General features: G+C 44.2%; 1 long non-coding RNA gene across 1 annotated transcript; it reads left to right on the top strand.

Moving 5' to 3' along the window:
• Nucleotides 1-21,157: 21,157 nt before the first annotated feature.
• LOC120680096 lies at nt 21,158-21,860 on the top strand. Its single transcript, XR_005677464.1, has 2 exons — nt 21,158-21,578; nt 21,656-21,860. It is a non-coding gene; the product is annotated as an uncharacterized LOC120680096 (long non-coding RNA).
• Nucleotides 21,861-24,069: the final 2,209 nt, after the last annotated feature.

The following is a 24,069-nucleotide window of genomic DNA, read 5'->3' on the forward strand; positions in this document are numbered from 1 at the left end:
TATTTCATGATGGCCACAATACAAATGTTGGGAACATTCAGAAAATGGCTTGGTGTTGCCCTTGGCATGAATCCCTAGGAAACCCTCACCCTGATCCATTTGCTACGTTTGGACATGCATAATCTGAACCTATATGAGCAGAGAGTGGAGGGGCAACAACTATGATGTTCCCATCACTGTTAAGCTATTGACAATATAAACAAGTTAAAAGCATGGCATGGCCCAAGGCTAACCAGAATAAAATCAGAACAATAATACCCTAAATCCCTATTTCTATTTTTCTATCAGATAAGTAAACATAATCTCTACTGACATCACTTGTCTCCTTCATATATCCATTTAAACCAGCGAGCCTATAGAATGCCTACCATGTCATCGTCAAGCTGTCATTTGCCTTGCAGAATTGTTTGACATGGCATTGGCCTATAAAATCAAACAAGTAAGTTTTGAGACAGGGAAGTAGCATGGATCAATATAATAATCTTGTGATGACATTATCATGATAGAGAGAAGTCAATAATATCAATAATATAATCTGGAATGCAAACTCACATTATAGAACAAAAGATAGGAGCTGCAGGCAAACCTAGATGTTTTTTTAGAATTCCAGGGATTAATCCTCTGCCAAATGCATTCACAAGTACAACAAGTTAGCCTCGTGTTCCTAAGGAGAGCAAGCCACAAGCACACATTTAGTACCATCAGAATTCAGAACCCCACAGAGAAACAATATATCCAGACATACTCTGAATCGCCATGTTAATAGATTCCATTTCCCGATTGGTCAAACAATTATTCCCTAGCTACGGATTATTCCCATTTTTCAAACTGCACACGGGATCATTGCCGCATAGGCAGGGTAGGAGTTGATTGCATAATAAACAATTCAAGTTCCTACCACCTAATTCCTTGCTGAACCTGCCCTTGCTGAATAGATCGTATGCAAACAGCCTAGAAAGAGAGATCGAGAGAGAGGCGAGGGGAGTCAGGGGAGCTTACTGCCATCGGAGCAGACGAGCAGCGGCCGCCGCAGGCACAAGGTCAAGGGAGGTGGCGAGGGCGAGACGGCGGCCGCCTGAAGGAGGAGATGAGGGCCTTCAGGCGGCCGAGAGGGAGGTGAGGGTGGTGGCGAGAGCAGGAGGAGGGGGAGGACCACGCCGCGGAGGGGATGCGGTTCATGGGCGTGCGGTGGCGGCCGCGGGGCCGGTTCTCGGCCGAGATCCGCGACCCACAGCGCGGCCGCCGCCTGTGGCTCGGCACCTTCGACACCTCCAAGGAGGCCGCCGCGCGCATCCGCATCTGCAGGCCAGGAGCCCTCCACCGACAGCGACCCGCTCCCTCCGCCACGCCTACCTCAGCGGGTGCCGCAGCCGAAGTTAGGTAGCAGCGGCGCTCCCTTCCATGCCTCTCTCACCGGTGTGGAGATGCGGCAGCGCTAGGGTTAGCTGACGTGCGCGACCACAGCCTAGGCGGTTGGGCGCGGATCTGTGGGCGGCTGGGCACGGATCCGGTGACGGAGGACCGGATGAGGGAGAGGAAGGCGGCGGGCGGGCAACGTCGGGCAGGCGGCGGTGGTGGCACACTCGTGGGATTGTCTACGGGAGCGAAGGGTAGGGTTGAGGGGAGGAGGCCGTGCAGAGCGGCAGCGCAGGGAGGGGGGGTGGGGGCGCGGCGGAGGGAGGGAGGGAGGCGGTGGGAGGCTGTGTTGGGCCGGGTGAAAGGCCGTGGCGGCCTAGGCTCAAGGTTGTGCACAGAATTTCTATTCTCGTTGCTCGTAGATTCAAATTGGTGACTAGTTTATAACTACACGTCACCTATAATATATATTGGTGATGTGCAACTAAATACATGTCACCTCTGTGTTTTAATATTGGTGATGCGCGTTAAGGTTGACCGTCACCACTAACTAATTAGTGATGCGCGTAAATGTTACTCGTCACCAATATGTGCATACCAGGATAAAACAAATGGTACTCTTTTGCATTGGTGACCTCTGCGATATTTAGTCGTCACTAATCTTAAATTAGTGACGCATGAAGTTTTCACGTCGCTAATATGGATGTCTCTTTTTAATGTTTTTTTACGTAGTGTGCCATGATGATTAATTAACTGCACATTCTAGATTCATAGTCTTCTTTATCAGTATATATAATAGGCATATATCCTAACTGTTTATATTTCAAAACTAAAGTAACTGCACATTTATTATACTATTTTTCATCCGTGCTTATATAACGGTTTTGAACCCATTCGTGAACATAAATGGAAGGATGACCATGGTATGTATGATGCATGAACATAATGGAGAGTCTACATTATCCCGTCGACCACAAAGCAAACTAGGTAACCATGATGGTGCTCCCTTCTAGCTCCGCTGGTCACCTCATTTGGCATGCCAGTACACATGATTTTAGCTAGCTACGGATTCCTCTCTGTATATATGAATGGAAGGCATAAGGAAACAGACTAGCACTTGTGACTCGTCCTTCACTCGTATGTGTTGCAAGGCTCGTGTGGTTACATCTTAGAGTTATCATGTATGTACATAACACAGGAGAGGACATAGGGGAGGACAAAGAGGACCCAGAAACTTATGATACAGAGAGGTACATAGAAGTAGAAGGCATGGAGAAAGGTTCTAGAATGGTAACATAGCACTACTAGAAACCAGCCCAAGAGAACTGGTTGAAAACGGCCTTAGGCACCGGTTTTCCAACCGGTGCCCCCAAACCAAGACCATTGGCTTCACCCTAAGACTCCGGGTTTTAAACCCGGTGCCTTAGGCATCCATTGGTACCAGTTGGAAAAAACAACTGGTATCGAAGAGGCTGCAGCGCAGACGCAAGCTGGCAACCCCTTTGGTACCGGTTAGTCTTTCCAACCGGTACCAATGAGGTTTCCCCCTATTTTCCCCAAATCCAGTTTTATTTATTACTATTTATTCTTTTATAATTGCTAAGCGTACCCGAGCTCTACAGTACTATACGTCCATTGGTCGTACCGTTCGATGTCACAGAATATTTGAAACAAAATAAAAGTCAGATGCAAGCATATAATTAAGCTAATTAGCTAAACTAATATATTTACAAATATACAAACATCAAGGCATCACGTTTAGAAATATTTACAAATGTACAAGTCATGTGTATAGTCCAACTACTGAGCCCCTCAGAACGTCGATGGAAATCCTTTATGGATGTGACCGTCGTGGTAGAACTCGCCTCTAGGATCTAGGATCTCGTTCAAAATGAATCCGGCGAGCTGCTCGCACACGGTGTTGATCCGATCGGTAGAATAACATTCATCCGCGATGCGACACATCTATCATTTAGGAAAAAAGGACTCATATATTAATTTTATTGCGTTAGTATAATTAGGAAAATGTACTAGTGAACAGTTTGTACGTACTCTTAGGTCCTTCTCAGTAGGCTTCTCGCATGGAGTCATGATGTGCAAGAAAACGCATATGTAGTACCCGCACCAATCTGTTCCTTGTTTTTCTCTCGCACACTTAAGGAGAAACAAATAAATTACTCAATTTAGAATAATTTGGGATTACTTAACTATCTAGACAAATGTTCGTGAATCAACATACCGGATAATCCATTTTAACGTTTAGTTCGGGGCTCCATTGACCACGTCCTTTGTTCGTTTTCACAAATTTTTTCCACACCCTGCGCTCAAAGTTAAGTTTGATATTGAACAATTGTTATTAATTGAAAAAAAGATTTGATTGTGCAAACTGAACTTACCTGTTCAAGGGGTCTATAATATGTTGGATTGCGGACTTTGGATTTCTCATTGAGTCAAACACTACAAGATTGCCGGTCTCTACGGCAAGTATGAGTAAAACCCAATGATAACTGCAGATATAGATAGCATATATACATATATGCATTAGATGACTTAGTATTTATTTAGAAATATAACATAGGATTAAGTGGACCAAGACTTACCCATAGTTGTATGGTATGAATATATAGGATTTGTAATTTTTCCTAGTCAACGAATCGTACATGTTTTGGCACGTTTCCGTGTAATTTTCGTTAAGCACTTTTAGGTTGACTAGCAACGGAGACATGAAGCCGATCTGATGGTGCCATCCTTCTTTTCGGCTTCTTTGAAGCTCCATACTAAATGATACAATATAAATTATATAATGCACACAGATAATTATGTTGCTTGTTAACAAAAAGAATTAATGTAGAGGTAAATAATACTTACAGAACCCAAATGGTGATGATAGAGGCGTCCAGGGCTTGTCGATGGTATATGTGATATATATTGTCAAAGTACATCCAGAAGTCGTCCTCCCCGTGAAAGAAATTATGGTCACGATATTTGACTCCAAATATTTTCATTTCGTCATTCGACATTCGCAGGTACCATCTATGCAAATTGTACATCTGCGTGCCTAGACTCATCTCCTGTTCCTCTGTGACAAAAGGTTTTCCATGCTCGAATGGAGTAAGAACGGGAGCGACAGGGATATCCGCCTCCTCTTGCCCCGTTGCCTGCTATAGCGTTAATCCAGTTTCAGAAAGAAATATCGCCGCCTGTAGGTTCGCCTGGTGTTGTACGTCCATCTGGTGCAGGACTGGCAACCCTGGCACCCGGAGGGGCTCGAGTTCTTTTTGTTGTGTGCCAAGCTGAGGAATGGTCTTGCCACATTTCTTCTGATTTCTCACCTTGTGTGCCTTTATCAGAGTACGATCATATTCTGAGGGTAAGCTTTTCGGTTTTGGTGGGATGTCTAGGTTTGCGAGATGCTTTTTCCCTAATTCTAGAGGTACCTTTTCCCTCGGCATGGGGCTTTAGGCTTCAACTATTCTTTTATATATCGAACAGTCTCCTCTTCTAACTCCTCAGCGGTCTTCTCGTAGGTCAATTTTCTTTCGACCGTTTTCTTCTTCTTCTTTGAGGGTCCAACCGCTAGGAGGGATGATGTCTTTTTCTTTCCTTTTTCCGGTGCAGGAGGAGTTGGAGTACTTGTGGCCCTTTGCCCCGCGGAGATGGTGGTGAGGGAGGTGGTTGTGGGGACGGCGGTGAGGGAGGCCGCGGAGACGGGCGATCGGTCTGCACGGGAGCCGTTGTGCTAGCAGTAAGTTTGATGTCGGCCTTGCGCCATAGAATGACCCAATGCAGCGCGTCTCCCAATGTGTTCTCTCCGTCCCCTCCAACGAAGTCGAGCTCAAGATCCTCATTGTTTCCGACTATCTGCTCAACTGTGATGGATGTGTAGTCAGGGGGTATCGGCCTTCCATGAATTGTAGTACAAGGATTCAGTGGCAGGGCTGACCCGTATGCTACATGAATGGATATATTTTTTGCTCACACATGTAGCTCGCATGCTGTCGGCATGGTGATATCATCCACTGGATACCTCTGGTCATCTACCGTTGTTGGCTCAATCTGGGGGTGCTGATCAGCTTCTATGTCGGGCGCCGCCGTGGATGCACAACAGATGCGTCGCTGAGAGGCTGAGCTTATCACAACATCCGAGTGCGACCTAGCAGTGCCCCTTTGGCTCAGAGCTAGCTGCACTGCCTCATTGGCCCTGGCGTCCATCTGAGATTCTAAGGACGCAACCTTCCTATTCATCTCTTCTTGTAAGGCACGGAGTTTCTCTTCTTGTTCGGCTTTGCTCTTTCGGTGAGTCTTGTAAGAGGAATCTCCGGCCCAAGAAACTTTCCATGGAACCACGCCGATGCCGCAGGCTCGTCCAGGGTGTTCCGGATTCTTTAATGCCCTAGTCAGTCCGTCATTCTCCCTTTGAGACTGGAATGTTCCTTGTTGGGCCTCATCTATTGCTGTGACCAGGTCGCGGGACACTTCTTGCATATGCTCTGGCACGGCCAAAGTTCCATCCAACTAGTTTAGTGTCACGCCGTTAGCAAATAACCACCACTTGGATCTATTCGGCCAATCCCAAGTCGCCGGCCTAATGTCTCTATCCATAAGGTCCTGCTCCATCTTCTGCCATTTTTTTACTGACTTCTTGTACCCGGCAGCCCCAAGGTGGTGGTTGTACTTCTTATTTGCTGCATTTGTCTTTGCCTGTTCGGATTTATCTTGGACTTTGTCTGATAGTTTGTATTGTTTGAACTCCTCCCAGTATGGTTTAACCTGAGAAAGATCGTCCCAGTTCGGCTCATTATCCTTCTTGATGTAATTGGTGTACAACTTCTTCTTGAAAGTTGCAAAGGCAAGGGCCATCTTTTTTAAGGCACATTTCTTCACAAGTTCTTGGGCAACTCCTTCAGCAAGAGTGAACATATCCTTGAGTTCTGTCCATAATATTTCCTTCTGATGTGGAGGCATGGCGTATTGCTGTTCTTTTGGTTTGCTCGATTTCCATAGTCTTGTGGTGATCGAAATTCTTGCCCGAACAATAACCCCACATTGGTTGACAAATTTTGTGCTAGCAGCCTCTGGAGCACTTGGACAGCCCTCTGCGTCCACTTCTGTGACGACCTATCTTCCCTCCAGTTTCTTGGTTGGCCGGTGTCTCCCTTTTAATTGGCTCGACGAAATTGATGCGGAGGTCGACTAAATTACAGAAAAGATATGTTAATCGCAAAACTAATCTACCGAAGTCACCATGCATATATAATTAAGATACGTACTGGAATGTGCTGCTGATGATTGGGCGGTGGTGCAAAGTCATCATCTTCTTCATCGCCTTCTTCAGACATATTTAGAAATGAATCAGATGTCCGAGCATCTTCTTCACCGATTTGCTGGGCGGTGTTGGCCCTCGTATCTTCGTTTATTGCATCCAACATGTATTGCCCGGCGGCCTCCTCATTACCGAAGGGGTCCATCCTTAACTAAAAACATAAAATGTGTTAGAGTATGTGTCCATCATCCTTAACTGAAGCACGAGAATTCAATTCTTTGAACGAGTGTGTGTGTGTGTTAGAGGGGGAGAGTGCGTGTGTTAAAGTGTGTGTGTGTGTGTTTGAGAGAGTGAGTGTGTGTGTGTGAGAGAGAGGGTGTGTGTGTGTGTGAGTGAGTGAGTGAGTGTGAGTGAGTGTGAGTGAGTGTGAGTGTGTACTAGTGTCAGTGAGTGTGCGTGTGAGCGAGAGACCGAGCGTAGGTGCGAAGGAGAGAGCGTCGGTGAGCGAGAGTTAGTGAGTGAGCGTGCGTTTGCGTGTTAGCGCGAGTTTGTGAGATCCAGAAGTAATATAAATGCACCTTTAAATTAAGAATGAAGAATACATTATAGATACAAACACTTTATCTATAGATAAATTCTAGTTAATATATCTAATAATTATATAATTAAATACATGATGAAATAAAATCTTTGAATGGCATAATTAAATAATTAATACATGATAAATGAAAGTCTTTGAATGACATAATTAAATAATAAATACATGATAGATACAAGTTTTTATCTAATATATAATAAAAAAACACTATATCCATAATTGAATTCTAAAAACATCTCTATAATTCAATTCAAGTTAATATATCTAATAATACAAACATTTTATCTATACATAAATTCTAGTTAATATATCTAATTCTCACTAATTCTCTCTAATTCTCACTAATTCTCTACTAATGCAATAAAAGTTGTAGATCTAGTTACAAGGAAGCCATAGTTGAGTTTGCGTTTTTTTCGATTTTTCTACGATTTGTTATTGATTTTACAAGTTTGCTGTTTTTGGAAACAAAAGAAAATGAAAATGAAACTTTGCAGTTAGACCCCTAGAAAGAAATATAGGTTCACGGTTGGGCCCCTGGCCGGAGACAGAGCAGGGGAGGCGGCTCTGGCGGCCGGAATCCAATGAGTTGGCTAGCCGATGGCGTGGGCCCCGTGGGGGAATCAAGGAGACCTAGGTCTAACTAGAGACGGTCTTCGCGCGTGCGGAGGTGGCCTGAGGAAGCGGATCCGCGGGCGCAGGAAGTCGGCGACGAGGTAGAGCGGCGGTGGCACTACTCCGGTGACGGGTTCGGGCGAAGAGTGTGCCGGGGAGGTTAGCCTCGACTTGGTGAAGCTCTTTGGGGGGTCGTCTTGCACGGATTCGGCGCGGAGGAAGGAGTTCACCGCGCGGGTCTCGACGGCGGCGTTCGCGGTGGCGGCGAGCGACGTTCCCGGTGAGCTCCATGCGACCTGGATGGGGAAAAGTGGTGTGTGAGCTTGAGGGAGGGAAGGCAAAGCTTGCTAGGGGATTGTCATGGTCTGGGGGTGACCGGGGATGGGTGCTCCACGGTGGGGTGGTGCTCGGCGGTGGCAATGGCGATGGCGGGCGGCGGACGGCATTCCAGGGCACAGGGAGGAGAGTGGGGGCTCAGATTGGGGTGGAATGGAGAGGGGAGGGTCCGGAACGTGGGTTGTGTGAGCAAAAGGTGGAGGAGAAGGGCTGCAGAGGGAAGTTCCACGGCGAGCTACTAGGGGACGGCCATGGCGACGACGGGCGGTGTTCTAGGCGCAGGGGTTTGGGGGCTCGGCTCTGGGCGAAAGAAAGGATTGGAGGGGGTCGACCTGTCGAGGTGGCCGGGGAGAGCCGAACCGAGGTGGCGGCGTGAAGGGGAAGGGGCACCGGCGTCGAGGCGGAAGTAGAGGTGGAGACGGCGGCGGCGCACCAAGATGTGTCGGGCGGGGGCAGCCAGGCGTCTAGGCGGCGGCGTTGCGGCGGAGAGGTCCAGGTGTCGAGGCGGCAGCGTCCAGGCGTCGTGGAGGCGCGGTGGAGGATGATCAGGCGTGGAGGGGCGGCGGACGACGATCGAGGGACTATGGAAGAAGAGAACAGGGCACACCAATATATACCCCAAGCCCTTTGGTACCGGGTGAAAAAACAAACCGGTGCATAAGGGGGCCTAAGGCACTGGTTGTTAGATCACCCGGTACCTTTGGAAACACATAGGCACCGGTTGTATATGGACCCGGTACCTTAAGCCTCCAACGGGCAGGAAATCATTGAAATGCATAATAAATCTTATAATAATGCACACTAAATCTGATAATTGCATAATAAATCAGATAATGCCATAACAATCAAGATAATCATTAATAGCATGTTCACAAAAAATATTACAAGACATAATCATTCAACTAATGGAATATTAATGATGGTTCTCTTTACAATTGTCCCTTCATTGTGATCATGGCGTGCGTAGGGAGCCTTCTCTTCGGCTAAAAGAATATTTGTGTCAGCCTCCACTGCGAACGGAGTCATATCTTCAACCTTGTTGTATTCTTCTTCATCTGTGACATCGTCGACTCCCACAATTTTTCTTTTGCCTGCCAGAACAATGTGGCGCTTTGGCTCATCTCCAGCACCTAGAAAATTTGATTTATTTCTGGACTTGTCCTTTTTCGGTTTGCTAGACATATCCCGCACATAGAAAACTTGAGTGACATCCTTAGCTAGGACGAATGGTTCGTCTCGATAGCCAAGCTCTATGAGGTCAACTGTTGTCTTTCCGTACGCATCGATATCGACACCTTTTCCTGTCAGTTTAACCCATTGGCATCGAAATAGAGGGATCTTCAGCGGCCCATAGTCGAGTTACCAGATCTCTTCAACATAACCAAAATATGAGTTTGTTTGACCACTAGAGTCAATGGCATCTATATGAACACCACTATTTTGATTGGTGCTCATGTTATCTTGGGCTCTTGTATAAAATGTGTATCCATTAATTTCATATCCTTGGTACATCAGGATTGAATTTGCCGGACCCCTGGCTAGCCAAACTAGCTACTCGTGAATTTCATCATTGGCCATGACTTCCTTCTGCAACCAGATGGCGAATGTATCATTATGATGTTTTGTAATTCATGTCTCAGACTTCAAAGGGTACATGTTTCGCACAATTTGCATGTGCTCCTCCATGTATGGAGCCACCAAGGCTGGTTGTTACAGAACTGTGAGATGTGCTTTGCTCAACGTTGCATGATCTATGGCATTTACTGATTTTCTTCCAAGTGTGCCCTTTCCAATCAGCCGCCCCTCATGACGTGATACTGGAATCCCAATTGGACAGAGTTCTTCCACATAGTCAACACAAAACTCAGTGACTTCCTCTGTGACGTAACCCTTCGCAATGGTTCCTTCTGGACGAGCCCGATTACGAACGTATTTTTTAGGACTGCAAAGTATCCTTCAAAAGGAAACATATTATGAAGGAAAACAGGACCGAGAACACCAATCTCTTTGACCAGGTGAACTAGAATTGCGTCATAATATTGAAGAATGATGGAGAAAATATCATCTCAAGACTAACTAAACTTTGGACAACATCCTCTTGTAGCCTGCTTAGACTCGATGGATTGATTGTCTTTTGAGAAATTGTGTTGAGAAATGCGCATAGCTTTATGATTGTTACTCGAACATTAGCTGGTAGAATACCTCTAAGTGCAACTAGAATCAATTGCGTCATCAACATGTGATAGTCATGGGACTTTACGTGTGCGAATTTCTTCTTTTTCAGGTTCAGTAGCCTCTTTATGTTTGAAGAGTAGCCTGATGGGACCTTGATACTATTTAAATAGTCGAACATACTTTGCTTCTCTTCCATATTAAGAGTGTAGCACGCAGGACCTAGGTAATGATGTCCATTATCTCTTTTTTCTGGATGTAAGGCGGCCCGTTGTTTCATATGTTGAAGATCTTGCCGCGCTTCCAGTGTATCCTTTGGCCTACCTTATACACCAAGGAAGCCTAGAAGATTCACACAAAGATTCTTTGTTAGGTTCATCACATCAATTGCGTGGCGGACCTCTAAGACTTCCCAATAAGGTAACTCCCAAAAAAATACTCTTCTTCTTCCACATAGGTGCACGTCCGTCATCACTCTGCACTGATCTGCTGCCAGGTCATTTTCCGAATACTATTTTTATATATTTCACCATTTCAAACACCATTTTCCTACAACGGTGCTTAGGTTTGGTACGATGATCTGCCTTTCCACCGTAGTGAGCATACCTCCTCCTTAATGGGTGCTTGATCGGAAGAAATCGACGATGACTCATATACATGATCTTCCTACAGTGCTTGAGATACGTGCTGTCGATTTCTTCTAAACAATGAGTGCATGCCCTATAACCCTTATTGGAATGTCTAGAGAGGTTGCTTAATGCTGGCCAGTCGTTGGTGGTTACGAAAAGCAATGCACGAAGGTTAAAATGTTCCTCTGCATACGCATCCCACATACAAACACCCTCCTCTTTTCACAACAATAGAAGATCATCAATCAGTGGTTTCAGATACACATCTATATCGTTACCGGGTTGCTTCGGACTGGAGATAAGCACCAGCATCATAATGAATTTCCGCTTCATACACAACCTAGGAGGAAGGTTGTATATACAGAGTGTCACAGGCCAGGTACTATGGCCACTGCTCTGCTCACCGAAAGGATTCATGTCATCCGTACTTAAGCCGAACCTTATATTCCTCGCATCATTTGCAAATGTTGGGAATGTTCTGTCCACCTTTCTCCAATGCAACTCATCAGCGGGGTGTCTCAACATATTGTCTTGCTTACGTTCTTCTTTGTGCCATCGCATCAATTTAGCATTCGTTTTGTTCATGAACAAATGTTTCAGACGTGGTATTAGAGGGAAATACCACATCATCTTGGCACGCACCCTCTTCTTGACACGCATCCCCTCAACGTCGCTTGGATTATCTCGAGGGATCTTGTACCGGCATGCATTGCATACAGGGCATGAATCCAAATTTTCATACTCACCTCGATATAGGATGCAGTCATTAGGATAAGCATGTATCTTCTATACCTCTAATCCTAAAGGACAAACAACCTTTTTTGCCTCGTATGTTGTCTTCGGCAAGGTGTTACCCTCAGGGAGTAAGTTTTTTATAAGTTTCAGCAACTCCTCGAATCCCTTGTCAGACAAACCATTTGATGCCTTCTATTGCAACAATTTCAATGTGGTACCCAACTTCTTTTGGCTTTGTTTGCAATCTGGGTACAACAATGTTCTGTAGTCCTCCAATATACACTTGAGATCTCTCGATTCCTTTTCTGTTTCGCAAATTTTCTCAGCTTCGCGCAGCATCTGACCCAGGTCATCTTCTACAACGTGTCCTTCAGCATCTTCTTCAGGCTCACCCATTGCAGTGTCATAAAAAAGGCACCGTAATTGCCTGCAAAGTCAGGAATTCTGTCCTCTTCTTCTTCAATATTATCCAGCATTATTCCTCTTTGTCCATGCTTGGTCCAAACATAGTAATTCGGCATGAAACCACTACTGAACAAGTGACTGTGGATGGTTCTTGATGATGAGTAATCCTTCTCATTCTTACAGTTTTTGCATGGACAGTGAACGAAACCACCGTACTTGTGGTTCTCAGCAACTTTTATGAATTCGTGCACACCAGCAATGAACTCCATTGAATGCCGGTCTATCATGTACATCCATTGCCGACTCATCTGGGTTCACATTTCATTTATTAACATCAAACGAGTATCAACATAAACCATTTTTAAATAAACATTGGAAGAAATAATAATAAATTGAATGAATCAATGATTGATTACGAAATAAATTAAATTGGAGTGTCATCAAAATTATATACTATAAATAGATATATTATGCATGCCTAATATAAAAATAAAATAATCCAAATTCTAACTATATATAAATAAATAGTTCTCTTATGCCTAATAATTTATATAACAATAATATAAAACTATAAAACTAAATCGGGTCCAAAATACATCTACAAATATTTATCATGTGTATAAACTAAATCAAGTGCTAACTACATCTACAAAATTAATTTGCTAAAGTATTGAAAAAAATATTACTAACCTTTTAAAAAAATTGAAAAAATTTGCCCCCTCCCCTCACTCAACGGCCATAAACAGTGAGTTCACGGCAGCTTGGAGGGGGGAAGGGGGCAGGGTATTTATATTGGGGGCACAAAGGCACCGGTTGGTGCTCAACAACCGGTGTCAAACACTAGGCATTGGCACCAGTTGAAGTCACCAACCGGTACGTTTGTGGTGGGCACCTGGCGGCACCGGGTCATGGCAAAACCCGGTGCCATTGTCTGCTCATTAGGTACCGGTTGGTGTCACTAACCGGTGCCTATACTGGGGTTTTGGTACCAGGTGATGCTTTAATCCGGTATCAAACCCCTTACCTTCGAGCACCACTGCCAAAGGTACTAGCTGCTGTTGCAGCCGGTACTTGGTCAGGACCTTTGTCTCGTTTTTTTAGTAGTGTAGGTTTCCTTGCGGCATCATCTTTTCGCAATTCGCACGGGGCGGTGCATGGAGGTATGGTGGCAGTGGAAGGCAGTGGTGTCAAGGATGCCTAGGTGTCGCCATGCAGGTGTAAAAAGTGGCATAAGGGATCTCCGTGCGGATGTATAGCTGTTACAGGTTTTCTTATAGCCACTATATATGCCTGTTGGCACGAAAACCTGCAATGATGTCGTGCTTGGCATTTGCGAGTGAAGCATCATTTCTCCGGTGCCGTGCTCGTTCATGATGACAAAAGAGGATCTAGTTCTCCTAGGATCTCCATTGGTGGAGGTTATGTTAAAAGAAGTACCAGCGAAGAATGAAGATTATGTACTGTTTTTTGTTACATATGACTCTGTTATTATACACATTGGTAGTTGGTAGTGCTTGCTGCCTGTGAACCGAGAGGTCACAGGTTCGAGCGGTGGCCTCTACACATTGCACATTGTGTAGTAAAGACCTCCCGCTAATAACCTCCCCCAGACCCTGCACAGTGCAGGAGCCTACGACACTGGGTACGTCCTTTTTTATGACTGTGTTATTATACATGATATATACTACAATCTTGAACTGAAACATACCATTTCAAAATACAAATTTAGTGTTGTCACTTGACAGCAATGGATTTTACAAGTCCATAGAAAAGCGTTCCTAATCTAAGAGGAAGCAATAATAACAATCATGCCTGCAAAACGAGTGACATCAATGATCGCCTATATTCTAGATCTGCCACATTAGGTTGCAAAGATACACATGTATATATACGTTTGATAAAAAGCTTCCTTTTCTGGTGTATACTTTGCAGAGTGTTGCGAGGTAAGATACATCTGTGGCACCATCGAACATCGCAAAGGTACATATATAGTCTCGTGGCAGCAGCTACTTGTGGAAAATAGATGATTAGTAAGTGCTAGCTAGGTATGGTGTCGAAGGAGGGAAGGTAGCTTAGCTGCTTAGGTCCTCATAGCCGGCGATATGCTGAGGCAGCTACACACAGCAGTGGTGGGATGGAAGTCGATCCAAATCCAACACATGGATGGTGAAAGGGAGATGGGGCGATAAGGGAAATCCTATCCGATTCCTAATATGGGTGTCCTTTCCACTAGTTAACTTTTATGTACTTTGTGCTCCAAAACCAACTTTACATGGGAATGTTGAGGAACAGTGGATTAAACTTGTCGGGAGGTCCGCGGGCCAACATGTCCATAAATCTAGTTGGATTAAACAACCTTTCTCAGCTTGACTCCTCCTCATGAAGGATTAGGACAAATTAAAGGCGTACAATTGTTAGTACTAGTGCTACAATACGTTACTACATATGGGACCACTAGACCATTGTTCCACCATTATTAGGATCTACCTTGTTTGGTTCGTGAGCAACACGGACCATTGAAGAAACGAGGTAAAAGGGGTCGGCAGCTGAGCTGGATTCATTAAATAATCGAGGTTAGTTCAGTCAAGTTATGGTGGTCTATGATGTGTCTGTATACCAATTGATAGCAAGCATATATATTGTCCCTTGTATTCTTGAGTTTGACACCACTTGGAGCCCAAGAGCATCAGAAATAATAATGAAGTGGAGGAGAAAGGTTGATTTACATAGAGGCAGGCAAGTACAACTGTGCATACGGCTACTGTCTTTTTGTCACAAACAGACAGTTGAACAGACAGCTTGTACAATAGGTTGTCCGTTTGGCTGTCTGCAGGGTGATTAATTCATCCTTTGACACATAAACTCATGGTGATCTAGTGGATAATTGATCTTTGTAGTCATTTTATTGCACACATGAGAGAATGCATAATACATTCAAATATTTTGTATGACTCTTAAAATAACCATGTATAATATATACACACATTCAAATATTCATGATTGCCGAGTTTCTCTAACACCTCTAGTGTTAAACAAATAGAATTAGGCTAATTAACTTCTGATCTTGAGAATTAGCATTTCATGATGGCAACCTTTTCTTTTTGATTTTATTTCCAACCAAAACATACACAAACTATGTGAACAAATGGTATGAATGTGTAAAGCTATTCTCATAGACTCCAAAATAGTTGGATTTGTCATTTTAGCAGTTTTCTATGATCTATTATGATTTTTCAAAGTTCACAACAATTAATTCTAAAACAAACGAAAAAAGAAAGAACACTTTCACAACTGGAACCCTGAAACTTTTCAACCTTCATGAGCATAACCATTTCTCACGAATAGGTCCTCATATCTATCAATGAAACCCCTAGAACTTTTCCACCTTCAAACTTAAACCAAAATCTTTTATCAAACACCCCCTACATTTCTTTCTCCTTCACCAACCAACTCCCCTTCTTCCTCTGGTCAACAACTACGCCAGCGCCAGGCCGGGCCTGGAGCAGCGTTGGCGAACCATCCCGACACAGGCGGACTAGCCCAGGGGCAAACCCTCCTCCCCGTGCACCATCTGTCCCACTTCTCCCCCTTTGAGCACTACTGCAACGACGTGGCTACGGTGGCAGTGGATGGCCGGCGAAGGTGGTGTATGGCGGCGGCTCTCGAGTGGCAGTTTTGATGGGTAAAAGAGTTGAGGAGACTCAGTGCGATGAGGGGGTTCGATTTTGGTTGTCGAGAGAGGATGGGAGCTCAGTAGTTGGGTGGAACGACGGCCATGGCGGCACCAGAACTTGCTGGGCACCTCCAGCTGTAGGTCAGAACCTTCGGCGGCAATTGAATCCTCCTCCGTACGCGCACGGGATCTATGCCTCTGTCGTCTCCTCGCAGCGTGCCGTACAACGGGAGCCTCCACGGTCTCTTGGCCTGGGAGCACGTGCCGTGTCTCGTAGACAAACGAGACGCCAACTCAGGCTTAGTCGCAGGCCGTGGGAGGGCTACTTTCAAAATTACAGTGCATGTCGACGGGTCTCAACAGCCTGTTGTATGTGCCCTTAGGAAGGACGCTAGCTGGGACACCACAAATGGTCTATTGATACATCCACACTGAGAACCGATGAATGAAGGTAGTTGGGTACTGCAACCTGTTGATGACCAAAGTTGGCAGACTATGTAGACCGGTCAGACTAGTATGCACAAACCAGTCTGATTGGTCAAGGTGACTTTGTAAAAATGCGAATTGGACTTCACTATTGCATAGCTCTTATCGATACAATCGAAATGCATATGTAGAACATCCAATTTGGAGTTCGGATGAGAGAGTTATGGCTTCTGGAAGACTTGACACAAGGTCAGACCGGTCAGACCAGTCCAAACTGCACAGTCCGAGTTTGGAGTTGTATTTTGACACAGGATTTGTATAAAATTAGACTCCTAATGGGATAAGACCTCCCCCTCCCTATAAATATAAAGGGCCATGTCCTATTAGGTTTATCCAATCGATCAAAAACAATAACTTTTATCTTTTTACTTTTTTTGTCCTAGCTTTTCCAATCTACTACTTGTTGTTCCTTTTTCATCTCTACGTCGATTGATTGCGTTCTAGGTGGCCTGGTGATCCTAGAACAACCCTGCATGCGTCTGCCCTGACGGGTCTTCCTGGGCTAACGTTTGTAGGTTCGTCGCCGATCTCGCCGGCGGCGACCGATCTGACCGCTCCCTGAAGCCGATCAACACATTTTGGCGACTCCACTGGGAAAAGGAAGTAATCAATCAGCTGCCATGGCTAGTAAGATACCTAAACCTAGTGATGTGGATGCCGCCAATATCGAGTGGCCGACTTTCCAGCAACTTTTGGCCGAGCATCAGAAGGCCCTTGATGACATCCAAAAGAAGATCAGAGGACAGAAGGAGAAGGATATCCATAGACTGGAGGAAGAAGCCATGAAGCAATACATCTCGCACTTCTCCATCGATCGACAAGGGAAGGTCACAAAGGATGAGAACGAAGAGCCTGTTCTTAATTCAGAAATAGCTAATGTCATAGATAATGTTGTTTCTTCTCATGTGAATAATAAGTTGGATTTTGTGGGTCAAAATCTTCATAGTATGTTTGATTATCGTTTTAGCCAAATAGAATCACATCTTGGTATGAAGTCTATCGGTAATGATAAAAAGGCATCTACATCTAATACCGATAAGGCAATGGATGATTCGGTTATTGAAAAATTTCAATTAATAATGCTTTAGTGACTAATTCGGCTAATCAGCATAGCCGAATTAATTATAATTCAACACCTCATACAAATATGTCGTATGGGGCAGCAAGTTCGTTGCAACATTTTCCTACACTGCCGAATTTTGCACAACCTTATGGTACACCTAATGTAAATTGGCCTAGGGCTGATGATTTTGGATCTGGCAGCATTAAAGATGAAGTGATTAAAATTTTAAGACAAACTTTTGGTATAAATCCAAAGGTAGATGCCGATCATATTAAAGACCATACCCTGATGAATACGAGCATGTTGCATATCCACGAGGTTTTTAAATTCCTGAATTGGTTAAATTCATAGGAGATGATAGTAGAACTACATTGGAGCATATAGGTCAATTTGTTATACAATGTGGTGAAGTTAGTACTAGTGATATTTGCAAATTGAGGTTATGTTCTTTATCTCTATCGGGTGCTGCATTTACTTGGTTTATTACATTACCAACCAATTCAGTTCGCACATGTGCCGATTTAGGGCAGAAATTTCATGATTATTTTTTTAATGATGAAACTGAATTGAAATTGTCATATTTTACATCGGTTAAGCAAAAGTTACATGAAGGTATTGTTGAATATATTAGAAGATTTAGAGATATTAGAAACCGATGCTATAGTTTGACAATTTATGAGAGAGATTTGGCTTATCTAGCTTTTACTGGTTTACTCGATTTTCATAAAGAAAAGCTAGAGGGACAAGAAATTTTAGATGTTAGTCAAGTTCTGCAAAAGGCTCTAACTAATGAAAGCCGAGCTAAAGAAACTAGAAATTTACAAAAGTCTGGTGAAAAGCCTAATCGTCCCGTTTATGTTCTTGGTTGTGAATCAAATTGTTTGGATGATGAAGACAAAGATATTTATGCTACTAAATTTGCTTGGCCTTCTAATAACAAACCTTGCACTTGTAGTTCCCTCAAGCCGAATCACGGCAAGATAATATAAAGTATACATTTGATGTATCCAAATATGATCACATATTTGATGAATTAAATAGATTGGGATATATTAAATTGTCTCATACTATTCGGCCGCTTGAGGAATTAAAGCGGCATGCTTATTGCAAACGGTATAATTTATTCTCTCATGCAACCAATGATTGCAACGTGTTTAGAAGATAAATTCAATCGGCTGTTAATGAAGGACGATTGGTTGTTCCACAAATGCAAGTTGATAATAATCCTTTACCTATGCATATTGTTGAATTACAGAATCCTAAGGTTTTGATTCGGCCGAATCAAGCCAAATCCACAAAGGGGAAGAATGTAATCATTGGTGAACCAAGATCAGAACCTCTGAAACAGAATAAGGGAATTGCAGGGAAGAAGCTGTTGGGGATCGCTACCTCCGGAGACGCCATACTCGAAGGTCGCGAGGGGATCAGTAATCACCAATGACCTTCGAGCATAACCTTCGATCCATAGCTGCTGCCTAATTGTTTTGCAGATCGGAGGTTCTCCCAGTACACCGCTTTCGAGCAGGACCGATGACGCTGAACACCCGAAGAAGAGTGAAGGCCCCTAGCTACCGGTGGCTGAGGCCGAGGGTGTTAAGAACCTTCGACCCTGGCTCGAAGGTGTGCAGCCCGAAAAATGGAGTGCTCCGGATCCCTCAGGAACCTTCGGAGGTATGAAGGCAGCGTGAGGATCACGACTCAAATAGGCTTACGTGCCGTGAACGGCACTCAAGCTGGGGAGCGAGTACAAGGACCAAACAGACTTTCGAAAGTGCTAATATAAGGGAAATGAGCATGGGCGAAGGCGTGATTGTACAAGAGGCAGCTTAGAAATGACTAGTTAGGACCCTCGTAAGTGTTGATGTAAGGTGAAAAAACATGGGCAAAAATATAAATGTACATCAGGACCTGGGAGTATAAATACCCCCAGTTTTCCTCACGTAACAACTTTTTGATCATCGGAAAGCTCACTCTAAGTAGTTGTCCGAAGGTCTTTGTGTATTTGCTTTTCCCTTGTCTGTTTGGAATCCTTGCAACCTTCGGGTGTGAAGGTCCCAATAGCGGCACCCACCGTGTCCCAGCTTGAAAAACAATCCCAATGGCTCCCACAAAGAGAAAGGCCACAAACAAAAACACCACTGAAGCAGAAACCTCCAACCTCCATAGCGTCCCAATCCTAACTATTGTCACCCTGGAGCAAACCGCTGCCCAAACCATCGGGGCACTCAAGCAAGTTCAAGCTCAGCGTGCCGCTCAAGAGAAGAACAAAGCTGCCATGATCAACCAATACACAGAGCTCTCTGAATATGACGAAACACAAGCCGCACAGGAAGACGAATACACACAAACTGCTCTCAAGCTCAAGGTCCTCGAGAGGGAGAAAGCCAACTTCAATGCCCAGCTGGCAACAAAGCAAAGAGCAGTAACACAGGCAAAGAAATTAGCCGAGGCTAGACGCAAGCTCGCCAAGATGCAAGCTGAGCTCGAGCAACTTCAAAAGGCCCGCGAGGGTCCTCAAGATCAGAGTCAAATAGAAGCTTCTCGCCATGCCCAAGTCAACAACCTTTGCCAAGAACAAAACCAACACCAAGATCAACATCATTACCAAGCAAATTCTCCCTTCGATCCAACATCCCCGCTTTCCCCAGCACTTCAGCTCACCCCCTGGACCTTCGGCTATAAGCCCACATAGCTGCCAAAATACAACAGATCTGTGGATCCAACCCAGTTTCTTATGACCTACGAGGCCACAATTGCCTCGGGCGGGGGAGATGACCCCGTCATGGCCAAATCATTCATCATGGCTTGCGAAGGTCCAATCGCGACATGGTATTCTTACCTTCAGCCACTGTCAATCACAAGCTGGTTTCACCTCAGGGAAAGACTAAAGCAAGACTTCCAAGTCTTCAAGAAAGCAGCCATAACCTCTGTAGAAGAATTTCATTGCGTCCAGATAGATTGGGAGCCCCTACTTGACTACCTTCAAAGATTCGTTCAGAAGAAAACACAAACATCAAATTCTTAGAAAAGGCAGCAATAGAAAAGTGCATTGCCGGGTTGTTACCAAGCCAGTTAGCCTCACATCTCTCCAGAGAACCTCCGAAGTCTTGGCAGAATTGTACTCCGAAGTGGAAAAGTATGCGAGATCCGATGCAGATCACCGCAGAAGAGTTGACCAAAGAAAGCTGATGAGGCAGCAGGAAGGTTGGCCACATTGCAACAAGGTAATGATGTTTTTGTACCATATTTATTTTGTGAGCCGGTTGCTCTATGGTTTTGGTCGTATCCTTACTATTACACACCTTTAAACTATAGTAGAATATATATACATCCATATTTTATTCAATATCCTTCTATATATCCAAGTTATGGTGTTTCTCAAAGATCTATTATTGCTAGCGATAATCCGGTCAAAAACAAACTTGATTGCAGCAAGGATAGTGAGAAGGATCTGAAGCGAAACAATAAGTATTTACAGCCGATGTGGTGTCCCTCCGGCTTATCTTACACCCAAAAGAGAAGGATGCAACGGATGAGCAAGAAGGAGTCCATCGAACAACAAGTGGAGGATATGCCAGCAGGGTCGGCGACCTTGAAGCAGGTAGGGTGGCCTAAGCGAGTTGTTTCATCATCAGCTTGAAGAAGAAGTAAGATATGGCCGATGTATGTATCATCGTCCTTAGAAAATTTTGGTCCAGAGACTTGTTTTTTGACATGCCATTGGGGAAGAAGGAGATGGCAGCGGCGGAGGCACCATGGAGCCCTCTGCTGTTTCCTGGAGATTGGGAAGAAGCCAGAGGTAATGTTGTTTATTCTGCATGCACCTACATCTCATCAGAACTTGGGGCTTTGCTACTGCTAGAGGGATACAGCTCGTCGTTGTCGTCACCAGGTAGTGCGAGTCGTCTGCACTGCTGGCTCGCGCGTCGCATAGCCATGCTTGGCCGCCTGGTGACCCTCCAAGATCAACCCAACACCCTGTAGGTAAGGCATTCGGCATTATGCCCTTGAGAATATACGTGCTTGTCCATTATTTTTTTGCCCAGATTTTGGAGGTACTGAGTTTGATGAACTGGGCAAAGCAGGAGGTCATTGCACTGTTACTGCTTTGATTCTATGATTGTCACCACTACATTCTATGATTGTCACCACTACATTCTATGATTGTCACTAGTGGATTTAAAATTCTATGCCAGCAGCATCTCCACGCGTTGTGCACCCATGCACCCATGGAGGAGATGAAAACCGTGGTGTTGATTCAGTACTCAAATAATTTTGGATTATTGATTTCTCGGCTCAGTTTATTCACATTCTCTCTTGTGCACAGTTGAGGACACCAGGCCATGGATCCAGCATCTCCGACCTTTTCTTTCTTATTCTATTTGGATATAATCGCCATGAACCAGACGGATACAAATGCTGGTTGTTCTTTTTCTTTTTTTAGTTTGACTGATGCAAATGGATTAATGACACTGATTATCATTGGAGTAAGAGAAACATTTGAAAGAAATTGTGATGGTGACATGTTGTTCTATGATTGTCACCACTGTCTTCTATGATTGCCACAGGTGGATTTAAATTTATGTTGCATTAGCTCTATAGTGCGAAATGTTGTGCTCTGTCAATTTGAAGTAGTTTCTATGCTGGCATGCTGCAACACTGATTTTGAAAATCAGTAGATGTACTATGTGATTTCTATGCATTCAAGCATACACTTCTATGCTAATTGGATTCTAATTTTAAATTTTGAACAAAGTTATTAGTTTGTATCACTCACATGATTCAGGACAGCAGCAGGCTGGTCCTTTGCTCATGATTATGCAACCAGCAGCTGCTTGACTTGGTGTTTGGATCCCAAGCTTTTTTTCTTTGGTCTGTCTCCTTATCTTGCAAGTACAAGTAACCAACAGGAGCAAGGAGGCTGTGGGTGCCAGGCGGCCAGCAGAAACAGCGCAGCTCATGTGCTTGATCAACACAGAGGAGTATAGTGACGATGCCCGTGTATGATTTTTGAATGTTGCGTTGCATGACCTCAATGCATTTGGGTTGTATGACTTCGTTAATCCAAATGTAGTGAAATATACTCTAGTGAGCATTTGTGAGCATATGAGGTATATGATCCATTGATTTATCAAATTGCTCCATTGATTTATCAAATTTTTATCTCTGGCATTTGTGAGCATACGAGGTATATGACCCAACTCATACTACATATATGCCATTTTGAATTTGGTTCTCTTGTTGCTACCTCACGCGATTGCATAAATGGTTCTAACTGTGGCCATATTTTTATTATGACCTGCCTCTATAACATGTATCGTATGTACAAATTTCCATGGCATACTAGACACGCAGTAGGGGCGTATGCCCATGCAATTAATCTTATATGCCAACACGCACCCAGTAGTGCAGAGCAGGCCGGTGGCGAGCTGACTGCGGCGCGCAGGCCGGCAGATCCGACAGCTGGCGCAGCAGGTCCCCTCCACTAGTGGCGTGGTGGTGCCCTACCCCTCCCCCCCAACTGTGTCTGTAACGGTGATGTTGGAGATTCATATTTCAATTTTCTAGGTAATAAAATAATTTGTGATTTTTGAAAATTCGAAATTGAGAGAATCTATTGTGAGTTCTATGACATGCCACTGTCTTCTGTCCGGCGTCCCGACTGGTGGAGCCCCACGACGAGCACGCGACGGGAGTCCCCTCCCCGGCTGGGCGCGGCGGCTATGTCATAGAGTTCTATGACTATAAATATGCAGTTCTATGATGCTTAGATTCAAATATAAAGTTTTTCAAAAAAAATCAGCGTGTAAAATGACATGTATCTCTGTTTTCTATGACACTGTATAAAGTACAAAATGATATGTGTCGTTGTCTTCTATGACCTGCAGTCTATGACCTGTACGGCCGCCTCCTGTGATTCTATATAGCTTCAACGTATATATTTCTGCGCCAGTTTGATTCAAATTCGCATGTATAAAAATCTTAAAAACTACTGGATGTAAAGTCTATGACATGCTACTGGAATTTCTATGGCTGCCTTCTCCTACCTGTATGACAGTGTATTTCTACAAGTTTATTTCTACAGATTTAGGGTTTAGGGTTTTAGGGTTAGGGTTTGGGGTTTAGGGGTTAAGGTTTAAGGTTTTAGGGTTAAGGTTTGGGGTTTAGGGTTTAGTGTCCGGAGTTTATGGTTTAAGGTTTAGGGGTTAGGGTTTAGGGTTTGGGGTTAGGGTTTAGGGTTTAGTGTCCGGGCTTTAAGGCCCGGGGTTTAGGGTTTAGGGTTTAGTGTCCGGGGTTTAGGGTTTAGGGTTTAAGGGTTAGGGTTTAGGGTTTAGTGTCCGTGGTTTAAGGCTCGGGGTTTAGGGTTTAGGGCCCGGGGTTTAGGGTTTAGGATTTGGAGTCCAAACACACGCGGGAGGCCAATTTTTTTTAAAATATCAAGTATTTTATGCCCAAATACTGAGACATGCGGACTCCCAAATACTGTGATTTTTGTGAGCCAATTAGATACATCACTGCCTTCTATGCCCTGTATGAACTACCATCTATGACCTCCTATGATCTGCATCTATGACCTTCTTTGATCTGCATCGCTGTCTTCTATGCCCTATATGTCTGTGTCAGATTCTATGACATGTTTCTGTAATTTCTATGAGTCAATTAGATTCAAAATTCAAAATTTCCCATTTCCATACTGTTATATGCAGTTCTATGGGTGTATGCACAAATTTCTATGACATG

The sequence above is a fragment of the Panicum virgatum genome, chromosome 6N, assembly GCF_016808335.1.
Source record: "Panicum virgatum strain AP13 chromosome 6N, P.virgatum_v5, whole genome shotgun sequence".
NCBI classification, from domain to species: Eukaryota; Viridiplantae; Streptophyta; class Magnoliopsida; order Poales; family Poaceae; genus Panicum; species Panicum virgatum.